This window comes from Sphaerodactylus townsendi, unplaced genomic scaffold (assembly GCF_021028975.2).
Source record: "Sphaerodactylus townsendi isolate TG3544 unplaced genomic scaffold, MPM_Stown_v2.3 scaffold_26, whole genome shotgun sequence".
NCBI classification, from domain to species: Eukaryota; Metazoa; Chordata; class Lepidosauria; order Squamata; family Sphaerodactylidae; genus Sphaerodactylus; species Sphaerodactylus townsendi.
Window position 1 is genome coordinate 252,017 of NW_025950429.1, and position 16,289 is coordinate 268,305.

The following is a 16,289-nucleotide window of genomic DNA, read 5'->3' on the forward strand; positions in this document are numbered from 1 at the left end:
CCCCCCTCTTTCCTGCCCTGCTGCCTCGTGTTCTGTGGAGGTGCAGCGAGCCCTGGAGCAGCCTGGAGTTGAGTGGGGTGGCGTGGAAGAGGACCGGCTCTTCTCTTGCCCCTCACTACCACTTTAAAACGGGGAGCAGCCGTGTTATGCTTGGTTTTGCCAAAGACTACAAGTAGACCTGCCCCCTCACCTGCTAGGTCTTGCCTTCCCCCAAGAGCCTGATCTTGCACCTTGGGTGGGTGCAAGGACAGAGGCCTGGTTCACCTGTGTTATGTGCCATCACATCACTTCAAACTCATGAATCAATGACATCAAAGATTCCTCAGGCCATGCAAACTGAGGGCCGTGGCTTCCTTTATTGAGTCAATCCATCTCATGGTGGGTTTTTTCCTACCGTCTTCAACATTTTCTATACTTTGTTCCACCAAAATATTAAAGTGCAGTCAGTAGTGGTGCAGTGGAAGAGAAAGTAGAATGTTTTTGCAGTAGAAAACAGTCCCAAACGACTATGAGAATTAGAACTCATTTTTAAGTGACACATTTGTCAAAACCATCATTCTGTGCAGTATTGCACATGGTGCTTTGATAAAAGAGCATTTATAGTGCATCAAACAACTATCAGCAAAACTTGCCTTTTTAAAACGGCGTGCTATGTTTCCTCTGCAAAAATGGCTGACGGAGTGGGAGCAGGCCTATCTACCTCTGAAGTGAATTCTTTCAAACCACTTTCATAACTGTTTGCAAGTGGATTTTGCCATTCCGCACAGCTTTAAAGAGCACTGAAAGCAGTTTGAAAGTGTATTATTCTGCATGTGCGGAATGAGCCTGTGTTTCTTCAAAACTAACTGCAAAGGGCAGACAATTAGAAGTCAGACTCAGCAACTTATCCTGAATGTATATTTATGCATTCAGGAAGATCAGCTGAGCCTAAGCATAGGGGAATGTGTGACAGAAACCTCGAGACCAACCGGTGTGTCTTCTGTGCTGATCAAAGAGGCAGTGGAGTACAGGAAGCGGAGTTCTTGGGATTCCAGACAAGAAAGGTCCTCGCAAACTCGAGGAAGCGGCAGCAGCACAGAGGCTCCTGAAGCTGGCATAAAATAGTGGGCACTTTAAGAAGGAAAACAGGTTGGGGGGTGGAGGTGGAAAAAATGAAACATAACTTTGTGTGCACGTTCCTGGGCTAATCCTCGTTTACCTACAAAGTCGTAATGGCAAGGTTTTTATTTTTTATTTTTGCATTCAAACATAGCTCCACTGGACGAGTGGCACCTTATTTTCGTTCCAGCAGATGTTGAGTTTTCCCACTGATTTTCCACCTTGTGCGCACTTCCGCCCTCTCAGCCCCAAGCCTGCCAGGGGAAGCAAGAGGTCAGCTTGGCTTTCTCTGTTTTCCTGACACTTAGCTTTTTGTGTGTCCCCACTTGAAGCTTCCTTCACAGTGAGAGAAAAAGATTTCTGTGGGTCCTTAAACTTTTAAACCTTTTTCTGAATTTTTCCTTAATACCCATTCTTAGCATCCCACTTTTTCATGGTGCAGGTGATGGGGAGACCATGGGCCACCCACCAACGGGCAACAATTCTTTGCTGTCAGGTAGGCCGTACCTCGCTCTTCAGAGCTCCTGTCTCCCCACCACCACCACTGTCCCTGCAGATTGCAGTAGCTCCTTCCTTGTGCCCCAGAACTTGTTTGCCCAAAGTCCGGGCCCTGCTCCTGTCTGCTTTGCCCCAGTGCTGCTGAGAGCTCACCTCGGAATAATTTTTTGAGACCCTGATCTTGCTGAATTGTGGAAATCAATTCAAAAGCCTCCTCATTATCTTCATCTGAGTCCCATTAGCTGATCCTTGGGTGCTCCTGGTTGGTTCAGCTGCAGGAAGGTGCAGAGCAGCAGGTTACCCCATTGAGGGTGAGGAAGGTGCTTGTGGTTGCATTTCTATGGGAGTCCTTGTGAGAGAGTGTTCCATCTAATCTGGTAGCATAGCATGTGCAAGAGCAGCTGCAGTCGTCCTTTCTTGTGCCCCACCAATGCAGCTGGCAAAGCCAGAGTCTCTGGAAGACACTCTTCAAGGCTCCTGCTGGACCTGCTGCCAGGCTCACAGGTCCATGTCTGAGATCCATCCACTTTGTTGTCATTCAATGGCAGGCAGATCCAGAACTGCCAGCAGGGGGCAGCAACCTGCACCACTCTCTTAGCAAACAGTTGGTGTTGTCTGGCCTCCCTACCCAAAACATACATGCTGCCAAGCCATCCTGTGGGATCATTTCACATCCTGGAAGTGCAAGAGCCCGCAGCCCTTCTCCCCCATCGATGGGCCTTCATACCACCCTCTCTTCATCGACATGGGGCCTTGGGGGAAGTTGCCGCACTGGAGCTGCTTCTCAGACATGACTTTCCTAGCTTTTTGCCGGGAGAAACTTCAGGACCCACTCAGCAGTTCTTCCTGACGTCTGGACCGTGGCCAGGGCAGGGCTGCTCGTGTGTCATCAGCTCCCCCGTGGAGATCCTGGCTTTCTCATTCACCACCAAGCAGCGTTGGATCTGTCTGGCTTTGGGTGGCCCTGGAACACTGAGGTATGTGATTCAAGACTGTCCTGAAGCCTGGGCTCAAAGTGTCCATAGGAAATCCCACCCATATCCAGAAGACCCTGCATGATAACGGGCTGAGATCAACCCACTGGGCAGATCCCTGTCTGAATCTTGACGAAGGGGTTTTAGGGAAGGGAGCTGGGGAGGTTGCCAACCCCCAAAGACTTCAAGGGTAATTTGAGGCCACTTTAGCTGCGGGGCCTGAGCCGAGTGCCTGCCCATCAGAAGCAAGGCAGGCATGCTGGCTTGAACTCGCCCTCCCACCCAGGCCTTCCTGCTTTGGCCGGCAACTCAGTGGCGCCGTAAATCTCTGCCGTTAAAATGTTTCAAGTCAAAGAGCGCTCAAATGTTTTTTTCTTTTCCATAGAGCTGATGAGGGTTAAGGGCGAGGGGGAGAGGCAGAGAAGGGGCAGGAACCAGCATTCTCGACTCCAGCTGCGCACCAGGCACCAGCTCCAGCAGACTGGCTGACCCGAGCTAGGCTGCAGCCAAGCAAAGAGGGCAGTCCCGGCAGCAGGGACGTAGGTATAGATTTTTTATGGGAGGGGTTCGGGGGTGGGGCCACCCCCACCCGCCCCTAGGGCATGGCCACACCTCCCCAAGCCCCGCCCCTGGCCTAGCACTTATAAAAGCAGCTCGCCGGGGACGGGGACGCCCTTTTAGGGTATCTTTAGGAGACTCTCCTAATGATACCACCCAGGTTTGGTGAAGTTTGGTTCAGGGGGTCCAAAGTTATAGACCCTCAAAGGTGTAGCCCCATCTCCCATTACCTCCTATTGGAAACAATGGGGGATGGGAGCAACCCCTTTCGGAGTCCATAGCTTTGGACCCCCTGGACCAAACTTCACAAAACCTGGGTGGTATCAGTAAGAGACTCTCCTGATGATACCTCCCAGGTTTGGTGAAATTTAGGTCAGGGTGTCCAAAGTTATGGACCCTCAAAGGTGTAGCCACTATCTTCTATTAGCTCCCATTGGAAACAATGGAGGATGGGGTCACCCCCTTTGGGAATCTATAACCTTGGACCCCCTGAACCAAACCTCACCAAACCTGGGCAATATCATCAGGAGATTCCCCCAAACAATCCCTGAAAGTTTGGTGCTGCTAGCCTAAACAATGCACCCCCTGCAGGCCAAAAACCGAAAAACACTAAAATGTTTTAAAAACCACAAATGGGTGGGCGGAGCTTCGGACATGAATGGGGGGGGGGTTGAACCCGAGAACACCCCCCTTACCTACATCCTTGCCCGGTAGGCAGTTTGCAGACAACTGCCTCTGCCCGCTTGCTTCCTTCTGGCTGGGCAGGGAAGGCTCCAGTCCGCTGTCAAAGAGCGCCCTTTCCACGCGCTCTGAGGCGGAAGAGGGACCCGGGGCAAAGTAACAGCCCATGAGGTGCTCCAGAAACAGCAGCTTCTGCTGCGGCCACCGGGCAACCCTCACTTTGCAGGGATCAGCAATACACTCAGTCAGTCGGCGGCAAACTTGCCAAGGTGGGATCCGCCGAGCGCCCGTTGTTGCCCTTGGCCAGGGGCTCTTGCGCTTCCACCAAATCACCAGGAGAGCCTGGCAGCTGATCTGCAACCGGCTACTGTTAACCCTTTTGTTACCGGTGTTTCGGTTCCTGAGACCATCGGAAATATGTGGTTTCCGATGGTCTTAAGTGACCGCTGTGAAACGGTCGTTCGACCCCCAAAGGGTTTGTGACCCCCCAGGTTGAGAACTGCTGTTCTAGATCTTGGGGTGTTTGGCTTTCTGAACTGGGACCTGGCTTGTGCTCTTCGGATTCACCCTGCTGATTCTGACCCTTGGGTTTTTGAACGCCTGTGCTTTGACTCCTGGGCTCTGTCTCGACTATGCTTGCTATCTCTTGCCTCAGGAGCCAGCCTGGACACCCAGCTGTGCGGTGCCTCTGCTGCATTTGGGGAGGGGGAAGTGGTGCTGGAGGGATGGAGGCAGCACCATCATCACAGTTTATCATCAATGAGCACCAGTCAGTGCAGCCTGAATGGCCAGCCAGCGACTGGAGGAGGAGAGTTTCTGGGCGGCCACGTTTCTCAGCTGCAGGCTCTGAAACACATTTGCCAAGTAGGTGGGCATAAACTGCAGTCTCTCCCTCTGGATACCCTACCCCTAAATACCATATCCAATCAGTGCCTTGGTAAAAGTATGCCATTTAACATTCTGGACTTTTTTCCCCATGGGTGCTTTGGTACTGAGGAGTAGGCAGAAGGCATGTGGCTGAGAGTACAATGAGCAGAGTTGCCCTGGAGGTTAGTAAGAAGAAGCGTTTGGATTTATGCCCCATTTTTCTGAATTATGAGGAATCTCAAAGTGACTTACAAACTCACTCCCTTCATTTCCCCACAACAGACACCTTGTGAGGAAGGTGGGACTGAGAGAGTTCAGAGAGAACTGTGACTGGCCGAAGGTCAACCAGCAGGCTTCATGTGGAGGAGCGGGGAATCAAACCCAGTTCTCCAGATTAGAGTCCACCAATCTTAACCACTACTCCACGCCGGCTCTGATAAGAGGAGCATCAGCAGCAGGGTGAAGAAGCTGGCCAGAATCAAGCTGGCCATTGCTCACAGAACCAACCACTGAGCAGTGCCAGGTGGTGGCTATGCTGCTCAGGCAAGAAGAGATTCAGCATCAGGGTTTTATGGAGCAGCCGCAGCCCTGGCAAGAGTGGTGAAACAAGTGGCAAAAATCCAGCTCTATACTCTGCAACTGCGAGTCATCCAGCCCACCCTCCCAGCAGCGTCTATTCCAAGAGCACCTTTATGGTGCTTGCACAGACTGTCCACTGCAGACATTGGTGTTCTGTTGTCTTACAGCAATGGAGACAGCATGTCGTTTCGGCCAGTGAGAGATGCAGGGGGCAACTCTGCCGTCCCGTCTCTCCCCAAGCCCTTTTATTGACAGTTTACAAGAGGAAAAACAAACAAGGCAGGCAGGCAGGCAGGCAGGAGAAACACAATACAATGGACAGGGCAAAGAGCACGGGGGTTTGAGCAGAGGATTTGGTATTTGTACGTATACACATTGGAGCCAGAGGGTCTTGCAATGTCAGCAGTTTTCTCCGAAATCACATTTGGGAAGGGAAGGTCAGTTGCATGTGAGAGGCCTTTTTCCAAGCAGTGTATTGCCGTACTCAGGCGCCCCCCCCCCCCGGGTGTTGGGGGGCCCTTTTCCAAGTGATGTGCTGCCATACTCGAGAGCCTCCCGGGTGCTGTGAGACGCCTTTCCAAGCAGAATGGCTTCCGTACTCGGGAGCCTCCCAGGCGCTGTGTCCCCCAAAAGTGGTTTCTGCAGATTTTGAGCACACTGAGCAAGAAGATGCTATGCATACCTGGTGGGTCTGAAGAAGGAGGGAAGCATACTGTGCAGAGAAGAGGACCGCGCCCCCAGCCCCAGAGACCCTTGAGATGAGGACAACTCATCAATGTTTTAAATAAATCAGATACTTATGTTTATTAAAGGATGAATTCCAACATTAGCCTCTTCCTGCCTGTAAAATGAAAGGTATTATTTAATTTTCTTCAATATCACACTTGCCAATTCTTCAGCTGGTTGTTGGCCTTTCATTACAACTGAAGCCTCACCCAGAGGCCTAGGAAGTTGTAATGTAGCTGTGTAGTATTTGTGTGGATCATCATCATCTTCACCATCATCATCACTGAATTTTGTTTAATATCTCAGCTGCCAGTTCCTTAGCTGGTTGTTGGCCTTTCATTACAATTTGAGCCTACGTTGATATATTACAACATCCTAGGCCTCTGCCTTGGGTGTTGTAATGTATCCACGTAGTATTTGTGCGGATCCCAGCAGGGCTTCCTTATGAATCTGACAGATGTTAATTTCATCAATTTGAAGATGTTTCAAGTGCTGCCCTAGTGTTTTTGGAATGGTGCCCAGGGTGGCGATTGCCACTGCGATAACCTCAGTTGGTTTGTGCCATAGTCGCTGTATCTCAGTGTTCAAATCATGGTACTTAGTGACCTCATGTTCTTTTCAATGACCCTGCTGTCACTGGGTGCTGCTATGTCGATGATGGCCGCTTTCTTGTCCTCGATCATGGTGATGTCCGACAGTCAGTTCAGTTTTCCATTGTCTCATTGTTTTTTCAGTGAATACTCAAAAGTTTTTGCTGACACCAATTGGTTCCAAGCATTTCATGATCCAGCTATGGGGCAGTGAGTCAAATGCCTTCTTGTAATCGATCCAGACCATATTCAAATTCATTCTTTGATTCTTGCAGTTCTCCATTATCATTCTGTCTATCAGAAGTTGATCTTTTGTACCCTTGTTCCCTTTTTGCTCCAGTGGCAGGATGTTATTTGCTTCCAAGTACTTCATGATGTTATCTGCTATTATGCTGGTGAGCAGTTTGAGCATCATGGGCAAATATGTTATTGGTCTGTAGTTTTCAGGTGTTGTTCCTTTGGCTGGATCTTTCTGAATCAGTTGTCTTCCCAGTTAGCCATTCATCATTCACCTTTTTGCTTGGTTTCACTTAACTGCTTGGCCACTGTTAGCTGCAAACTGGTCCTTTGGAACCAGCAGAGAGGAGTAGCAGCAGAAGAGGACTTGGCCAGGAAGAGCAGAGTGACCTGCTGGTGTTCATTTTGGAGGGCTTTTCTCAAAGCCACAGCTTTTAAAACAGTGTATTTTAACAGGGGTTATCTCTTTTTCTCCTTGTAAGGCTCCTGTGAGCTAAGGCTGCTGAATCTGGAAGGTGGGGCTTAACAGGGGTTAACAGAGTTCATCTCTTGTTCCTCTTTGTCCTGAGAGGTGGGGCTTTTGTCCTGAGAGGTGGGGCTTTAGTTCAGTCTCTGGAACCAGCAGAGAGGAGTAGCAGCAGAAGAAGACTTGGCCAGGAAGAGCAGAGTGACCCGCTGGTGTTCATTTTGGAGTGACCTGCTGGTGTTCATTTTGGAGGGCCTAACGGCGTGCACAATTTTAATTTAATTTTTTTGTTTTTTAAATTAATAAGGACATATTTGGCAGATAATACGTGCAGATAGCTCCAGGGGGCAGTGACTAAAAGCTTAATATTTAAATATCTACACAAATCAGATATGAAGGCAGAAAGCCAGCAGGGGGGTGGGGGCTTTCCAGTGTTTTGCACTGAGTGTCACATGTATGACTATCTGCCACTAGGACAGAAGTCGTGGGTGTGCCCTCGCTGCAATGAGCTCCTGGCACTCAAGGAACGTGTGCGTTCTCTTGAAGCCAAGGTGGCAGACCTGGAGAAGCTGAAAGAGGCAGAGAGGGTGACAGACGAGGCTTTCAGGGACCTAACAGCCGGGTCCCACTCCCAAGGTGACATCTCTTCAGATGTCATGGAGAATGAAGGCCTTGGGGATGGAGGGTGCTAGTCTGAGGTGGGGGAAGATGCTCCCTTAGATGGGATCCCTTCCTTAACTGGTGATCAGCTATCCTCGCGCACTGAGGATACCCCTCAGCAGGGAGGTGGGGGGAGCTCCTTGTAGTGGGTGATCCCGATCATTAGAAATGTAGAGAGTTGGGTTTGTGAGAGGCATTGATGACCGTGATGGTGACTTACCTGCCTAGATGCAGAAGGTTGCCGGATGTCACGCTTTGTCTAGATAGGCTTTTAGACAGTGCTGGGGTGGAGTCAGCAGTTGTGGTCCCACATTGGCATAGCGACATTTAGGAGAAATGTAGCCGAAGGGTTCTGGGAAGCTAAATTTAGGCTGCTAGGAAACAGGTTGAAGTCCAGGACCTCAAGGGTGGCATTCTCAGAAATACTACCAGTTCCACAGAGCTGAGCTAGGCAGGGAGATACAGGGTCTCAATGCGTGGATGAGAAGGTGAGGGTGTAAGGCAGAGGGTTTCCAAGATTTGTCAGGAACTGGGGAACCTTTTTGGGACAAGGCAGGCCTGTACAAAAGGGCGGGCTTCATCTTAACCAAAAAAGGAACCAGGCTGCAAGCTCAACATTAAAAAAGGTGGCAGAACAGCTTTTAAACTGATCACTGGGGAAAGCCGACAGGAGCTGGGGTGACTTAGGTTGAATACAGTATCTATGGGGATGCAGACAGAGAGGGAGGTTTTTCTAAATCAACCACATACAAGCGAGGAACATAGCAATGTGCATATGACAAGGGATAGTGTCTACAAAAGACTTGAGAGTAAAGCACATAAATCCCAGGTTAAGGACAGAGACAGGTTATACAGGTGTCTCTATGCTAATAGTAGAAGCATTCGACCTAAAATGGGGGAGCTAGAGTACAGAGTTTTGAAGGAGGACTTTGATATAGTGGGCATTACAGAGACATGGTGGAATGAGGAGAACCAGTGGGATGCTGTTATACCAGGCTACAGGCTCTATAGGAAGGATAGGACAGGGCGCATTGGGGGTGGAGTTGCCCTTTACATCAAAGAGAGCATAGTATCACATAAAATAGACAATGCAAGGGGAGCTGGTTCTCCTACAGAATCACTATGGATATCAATACCAGGTGTGAAGGACAGTTTAATAATAGGAATATATTATCGTCCCCCTGACCAAAGTGCACAAGAGGATTCTGAGATGGAAAAACAAAACAAAACAACAAAATGTAGTGGTAATGGGTGAATTTAACTATCCCCATATAAACTGGAAAAATGCATGTTCAGGTCATAGTAAGGAGAGAACTTTCCTGGATATGCTAAATGACTGTGGCTTAGAGCAGATGGTTGTGGAACCAACCAGGGGAGAGGTGATCCTAGATCTAATTCTATGTGGGACCCAGGACCTGGTGCAGGAAGTCAGTGTTGTTGAGCCGATAGGGAACAGCGACCATAATGCTGTCAGATTCAGTATCTCAGCATGCGAACAAGTGGCAACTACTAGTGTAGTTACATTCGCCTTCAGAAAGGGAAATTTCTCAAAGATGAGGGGGGGATAGTGCTTGAAGCTGAAAGGGAAAATCAAGAGAGTCAAAACTGTCCAGGATGCTTGGAGGTTATTTAAAAACACAGTAATAAAAGCTCAGCTGGAATGTGTTCCACAGGTTAGAAAAGGCAGCACCCAGTCCAAAAGAAGCCACCATGGTTAACAAGAGAGGTTGAGGAAATTATCAGAAAAAAAATGTCTTTTCGAAAATGGAAGTCCAGTTTGGCTGAGGAAAGAATATGAGAGGGAACACAAATGGTGGCAAAAGAGAAGCAAGTTAGCTATGGGGAGGCAAAAAAGGATTATAGAGAGCATGGCCTTGAACATCAAGACCAGCAACAAACAGTTCTTCAAGTACATCAAAAGCAGGAAGCCAGCAAGGGGAAGCGGTAGGCCCGTTAGATGACAAAGGAACAAGGGTGTGCTAAAAGATGGCAGGGGAAGATTGCAGAGAAGCTAGAATGAATTCTTTGCATCTGTGTCTTCACCCAAAAGAGGAGGTGGAGGAACATTCCTGCACCTGAACCAAACCTTCTTAGGGAGGTGAACTGGCGAGACTAGCGAAGATAGTGGTGAACAAAGGAAGAAGTTCTGGCAAGCCATTGATAAACTAAATGTTACCAAAATCCCTGGCCCAGTGCATTCACCCAAGAGTTCTTAAAGAGCTCAAGCATGAGAGTGCTGATCTCACTTTAATATGCAACTTATCCCTGAATCAGGCTCCATCCCTGAGACTGGAAGATGGCCAATGTCACACCAATCTTTAAAGAAAGGATCTAGGGGACCGAGAGTACAGGCCAGTCAGTTTGACATCTGTTCCTGAGTAAATTAGTAGAATCTATCATTAAAGATAAAATTATAAAACATGTAGAAAAACAAGAATACTGCTGAGAAAGAGTCAGCATGGCTTTTGCAGAGGCAAAATCCTGTCTTACAAACTTACTAGAGTTCTTTGAGGGGTGTAAACAGGCATGTGGACAGAGGGGTGAACCCGGTGGACCTTGGGCCCTCCCCACTCACCATAAGCCCAGCGGGGTCACCTCTTTAAAGACACGAGGAGGGATGGGCGTTCCCACGTCACCAAGCCCACTGCAGCTGCCCTTGGTGCAGCTCTCCACCTCCTTGTGTAGCGTAGGTGGCTCCCTCTGAAAGAGCAACATTTCCAGAAGCCCGCAGATTGCCGCGGGGGGGGTGGGAACCTGACTGTTTGCAGCGTGCTTCAGTGCGGCTCTGACGCAGCTTCCAATAATCAGAAACAGGAACCCGTCATTTTGTTTAGGGAGGGTATTCCCATCAGAAAGTGCTTGGAAATTGAGGCGTGTGCACAACAGGCGGTGCCAACATTGCTCTTTGCTCTTTTGCACCGAGCTCCACTGTTTGCAGCTGTGGCAAAGTGCTGCTGAAGCACAGGGTTGTCGGCGGTACAAGCCGAAACCGATGTTACTTTCATTTTTCTGCCCAAGCAATTTTGCAACAGGTAGTGGCGTCAGCGTATTGCAGATGTCTTAAAACAATGCGTTCAGCTTATCCAAGCGAACTTTTCAGGTCAGCCAATCAAATGGAGCCCGCCTTGACTGCTGCAACTCCAAGTGATGTAAATGATGCACCGCGTGTACCCAATAATCAGAGCGCTCGGTGCCTCTTTGACTCTTGATGTGGAGACCCCACTGGCTTCCTGAATGGAAAATGAGTGGGAACAAATGTCTCAGTTGTCAAAAAGCCTGGAGGGCTTTTCTCTGAGGAATTAAGCTGTGGGGTTACGCACTCAGGCAGGGTAAATTGGGAGTGGCCATTGTCTACTTGGATTTCAAAGGCTTTTGAGAGAAGTTCCTCACCAGAGACTGTTGAAAACTCAACAATGAAGGAATAAGAGGGAAGTCCTCCTATGGATTAAAACTGGTTTGAAACAGAACAAGAGTGGGTATAAATGGGAGTTCACAATGGAGATGTAGGGGTGGGTGTCCCCCAAGGATGTGTTTTGGGACCAGTGCTCTTTAACCTATTCATAAATGACCTGGAAGTAGGGGTGGGTAGCGTGTAGAAGTTTGCAGATGAAATTACCAAATTATGTGTAGGTGGTGAGAACCACCAAGGTTAGAAGAGCTCTAATGGGACCTTGATAAATTAGGTGAGTGGGCTCAGAAATGGCAAATGCAGTTCAGTAGCATGGAAATGTAAAATTGATGCACATGGGGGCAAAATCAAACTTCACATACTGCGCTACAGGGGTCCAGTGTTATCAGTCTGAACCAGGAAAGGGATTTAGAAGCGTCTTAGTTGATAGTTCCATGAATGTCAACTCAATGCATAAGCAGCTGTGAAAAGGCAAACTCTATGCACTGGGGATCATTAGAAAGGGAATTGATAATAAAACTGCAAGATTGTCATGCCCTTATATAAAACCCATTAGATGCGACAGGACTTGGAGTACTGTGTCAGTTCTGGTGTAGCATCTCAAAAAGGATATTGAGGAGATAGAAAAAAAAAAAAAAAAAAAAGTGCAGAGGGCAACAAAGGATGATTGAGGGACTGGAGCACACCTTCCCTATGAGGAGAGGCTGCAGCGTTTGGGACTCTTTGGATTTGGAGAATGTCTGAGGGGGGGATATGATTGAAGTCTATAAAATTATGCATGGGGTAGAAAATGTTGACAGAGAGAAATTTTTCTCTCTTTCTCACAATACTAGAACCAGGGGGCATTCATTGAAAATGCTGGGGGGAAGAATTAGGACTAATAAAAGGAAACACTTCTCCACGCAACGTGTGATTGGTGTTTGGAATATACTGCCACAGGAGGTGGTGATGGCCACTAATCTGGATAGCTTTAAAAGGGGCTTGAACAGATTTATGGAGCAGAAGTCGATTTATGGCTACCAATCTTGATCCTCCTTGATCTGAGATTGCAAATGCTTTAACAGACCAGGTGATCGGGAGCAACAGCCACAGAAGGCCATTGCGTTCACATCCTACATGTGAGCTCCCCAAGGCACCTGGTGGGCCACTGCGAGTAGCAGAGAGCTGGACTAGATGGACTTTGGTCTGATCCAGCTGGCTTGTTCTTATGTTCTTATGTTCTTAGATATTTAAGCCAGAAGCCATACAATTGATCATGTCCAGGTGCCTTTGAGTTTTTCACTTTCTTGATTCGATGTTTTATCATACCTGTGATTAATTCCAGTTCTTGTATTTATTTTTTGCCAACACCTTTCTCCAAATCTTTTATCCATTGTGTTCTTGTTGTAATCCTTCTCATTTTCCCACAGGTCTTTCCAAAACTGAAGTGTTGCATTTTTCTATGGTTCTTTGCTTTTAACATTGGTGTTTTTGTTGAGGCTTTGATAGAAACACCTTTGGTCTGATCGAAATTGGTGATTTTGTCTATACTGGATGTTTCTTGTCAACCACAGCCAGGTCTTTTCAACGTCCACCTAGTCCTTGATCTTCTCCAGAAATTGCCAGTGCAGTGCTTTGTTGTGCCAGCTTTCAGTCCTCATTTTAATCATATTATATATACATATACATATATTAATCATATTATATATATACACATAATCATATTATATACATAAACACACACGCACATACACACACACGCATATATATGCATATATATATACACACACACATAGACATATATAACAGTTACTTTGTTACTCATGTCCTAATGCGGAAATGGCTGGACGGATCGCCCCCAAATTTTCACATGACATTCCTCCCTGTTGCGGGCAGGTAATCGGACCTTCAAATCGCTGAAAGTCCATACCTAAGCCAGGTAAAATGTCTTTTTCCTGGTGCACCAGGCCATGAAGCTGGCTGTGTTTAACTGTCACTCTTAGAATGTTCGTGCAGCATGTCTGTGGCCTGAGGGGTTGGTATGCCTTTACAAGGTTCGCGCAGATGGCCAGAGATGAGCACTGAAAACAGTAAATAGGTAATACTGTTAGGTAATATGAGTGGAAGTGAAACATATACACACTTTGCCATGTGAGACGTCATGTGGGGTTTCCCGCCCTCACACGCAGGTAACGTTCACTCTCTGTGCCTCACCCACTACTACCATACAACACACATACTCTCATACATCCAGCTCATCCTCACACACCTCACTCTGCCCTCCCTCTTTTACTAAAAGCAAGCTGGAGTTTGCCTTTTTCTTCTAAGAAAATCCGCTGAGTGGGGGCGAACCAACACTACTGGTTCCGCTTCTTTTGCATGTGGCCCTTTAAGAACCCAGGGAGCTGGTCTCGATCTGAGCGCCTCACCACCCTGCCTCTGCTGCCTGACTGGGATAGCCTCCTTGCCCCAGTTCTGCCTTACCCAAGCCAGGACTGTGCGTGTCAACCAGCCTCATGTACATCAGGATTCGCACTCTGGACAGTTCTGTTGTGGAATGGAAAGGGTTACCTTATACTAAAAAAACAAGACAGCACCATATAACCATGTGCATTGAAAAGGGAAAGAGGGATTCCATTTGACCACCCCAAAAGTCTATGCTGCGGATCATTGTACCTGCATGGACATCTGTGTGGGTTGCGGACTGTGATGAGAAGGACAATTGCCACAGCAACGCATGGCCAGGCCCCGCTAGTTGTTGTTGTTGTTATTATTATACACATAACAACACAGCACAAGTGTCTGGAATTCATCTCTGAATATCGAGTCCTTCCCAAGGACCTAAGATGATGATGATGATGATGATGATGATGATGATGATTACTACTACAAAAACAGTAATACACAGCAAGCAAGATCACTATGCTGGATTTTGTATTAAATCACACGCCGGATACTTCCCAAGCGTCTAGGACTGTGTGATGTATCGACGAATAATGCGTGCAGAGCTGAGCAGGGGGGCCTTTTGCAGCTGACATATAGTGATTTTGTCAGCGCCAATTGTTTTTAAGTGCCATCTAAGGTCTTTAGGCACTGCACCCAGTGTGCCGATCACCAGTGGGACCACCTTTATTGGTTTTTGTAGTTCAATCCTTAAATCCTCGTATCCTGTACGTTTTTCCAGTTGCTTCTCAACAATTGTGCTGTCACCAGATATTGCAACATCGACTATCCACACCTTTTTTTCCACAATCGTGAGGTCAGAAATATTGTGTTCCAAAACTTTGTCAGTCTGAATTCGGAAGTCCCAGAGTAGTTTTATGTATTCATTTTCAGTTACCTTTTCAGGTTTGTGATTCCGCCAGTTCTTTGTCAAATGGTAGTTGTGGCACAAGTTCCAGTGAATCATCTGAGCAACAGTATTATGCCCCTGCTTGTAGTCCATCTGCGCAATCTTCTTGCAGCAGCTAAGTATGTGATCCACTGTTTCGTCTGCTTCCTTGCAGAGTCTGCACTTGGAACCTGTAGTTGACTTTTCAATTCTGGCTTTGATGGCATTTGTTCAAATTGCTTGTTCTTGGGCTGCAAGAATGAAGCTCTCAATCTCCTTTTTGAAAGTTCCATTTGTGAGCCACAACCAGGTTTTTTCCTTGTCAATTTTGCCCTCAATTTTTCCCCAGAAACGGTCCATGGAGAACCTTCTTTTGCCAGTTTTCTCTTTTGCTTTGCACTGTATTTTTACGGTGTTCACTCTTTGTCTTTTGCACTTTGAGCAGTTTTCTGCTGACTTCCATCAATGTTGGTTCTTCACTGTCTTTCACATAATCTGCCAGTGCATGTTTCTCTTTTTCCACCATTTGCTTCACTTGCAGGAGCCCTCTACCTCCTGATTTTCTGGGCAGGTAAAGTCTGTCAACATCACTATGCGGGTGTAATGAGTAGTGGATTATCGTCAGTTTTCTTGTTTTTCTGTCCAGATCGTCCATCTCTGCTTGAGTCCACTTCACAATTCCTGCAGTGTATCTGATGACGGGTATAGCCCAGGTGTTGATAGCCTTGATCATATTCCCGCCATTTAATTTGCTCTTTAAAATTTTTCTGACACTTTGGACATATTCTCTGCTGACCACATTTTTCACATGTCCATGCTTGATATTGTCCAGCTGTAGTATGCCCAGGTATTTATAGGCTTCAGGTTGATTGCACTTTATGGTTTTTCCATTAGGCATCTCTATGCCCTCCTGTCAGTAATTTTCCCTTTCTTCAATGCCACTGTGGCGTATTTGTCCAAGCCAAACTCCATACTGATGTTTTTGCTGAAGATTCTGACTGTGTTGGTCAGTGACTGAATTTCAGTTTCAGATTTTCTATAAAGCTTTAGATCATCCATGTACAGCAAGTGGGAATTTTTTGGTAAATTTCTTGCAGTTTGATAGCTCAGGTTTGTTTTTTGTGGAATTACTGACAGTGTGATAATTGCAATTGTGAACAACAGTGGTGACAGTGAGTCACCCTGGAAAATTCCTCTCTTGATGTTGACAGTTCCGTAGCTTTGGCTGCCCACAAACAACTCAGTTTTCCAGTCTTTCATTGCATTTTCAGTAAACTTGCTAATATTTTCACAAACCCCAATGACATCCAGACATTTGATGATCCAACTGTGTGGCAGTGAGTCGAATGCTTTTTTGTAATCAATCCAAGTTGTATATAGGTTTGTTTTGCACCTTTTGCAGTTCTCTAGTATCATTTTGTCCATCAGAAGCTGATCTTTGGTGTCCCCACTTTTTTTATTGCCTTTTCGTTCTACTGGCAAGATGTTATTTGCCTCCAAGTAATCTTGGATTTGATCAGCTGTTATGCCTGTCAGAAATTTGAACATTGTAGGCAAATGCATTATTGGCCTGTAGTTTCCTGGTATTGTCCCTTTTGCTGAATCTTTCTGTATCAAACATGTTTTCCCAGTTGCT